We start from the raw sequence: 676 nt of genomic DNA on the forward strand, positions 1-676 counted from the left end.
TCCCAGCAAGTCAACTTTAAAACTTTGCGCCCGTTATCACGGGGCCCGCGACTGACGCTACCCTCCTGCGGCGCAGGGGGTCGCGAAAGAGGGACTCACGTGACGGGAAAAGATAGCTGAAACCGGCAGATGGCCCCGCTACCAACGTGCTCCCGGCGCTACGAAGGACCGGCACTTGTGCCGTGATCGTCACCGTCACCTGACGTGTACTGTAAGGGACGCAGGATCCATTGCCAAGCCGTGTACGATAGAGTTGCGAGCATTACCTGTTCCGCGAAGTAGAGAGTGCACCGCCCGCTCGATCGCGTTAGATTTCGAGTCGTTACGATTGTCGCCTTTGCGTTCGCCCTCGCCCGACCGAGTCACCGCGTGTTTGTGTCGTGTAATTGTAAGTTGCGAGAGCGCTCGTTTTGCCGTTCTGTGTGTCGGATTTAGTAGAGTCTCCGCGTAGCGTGGATTAAATTCTGTGTCGAGAGCGTTAACTTTCTTGTGTCGCGATAAACGGGCCTCGCCGTAAATCTCGGGCCACGCGCCGATGCACGCCGCGAGCGCGTGAACCGCGTGCGCCCGCGCGCCGATCACCGTCCTCGCGCCCGCCGTACCTCGGGCGTCCGGGTTGCCTCGGGCAAGTATTTAGACTTGTAATTTCCAACGGGGAGACGGAATCGAACGATAA

Source organism: Wasmannia auropunctata, unplaced genomic scaffold, assembly GCF_000956235.1.
Source record: "Wasmannia auropunctata unplaced genomic scaffold, wasmannia.A_1.0 LD336092.1, whole genome shotgun sequence".
NCBI classification, from domain to species: domain Eukaryota; kingdom Metazoa; phylum Arthropoda; class Insecta; order Hymenoptera; family Formicidae; genus Wasmannia; species Wasmannia auropunctata.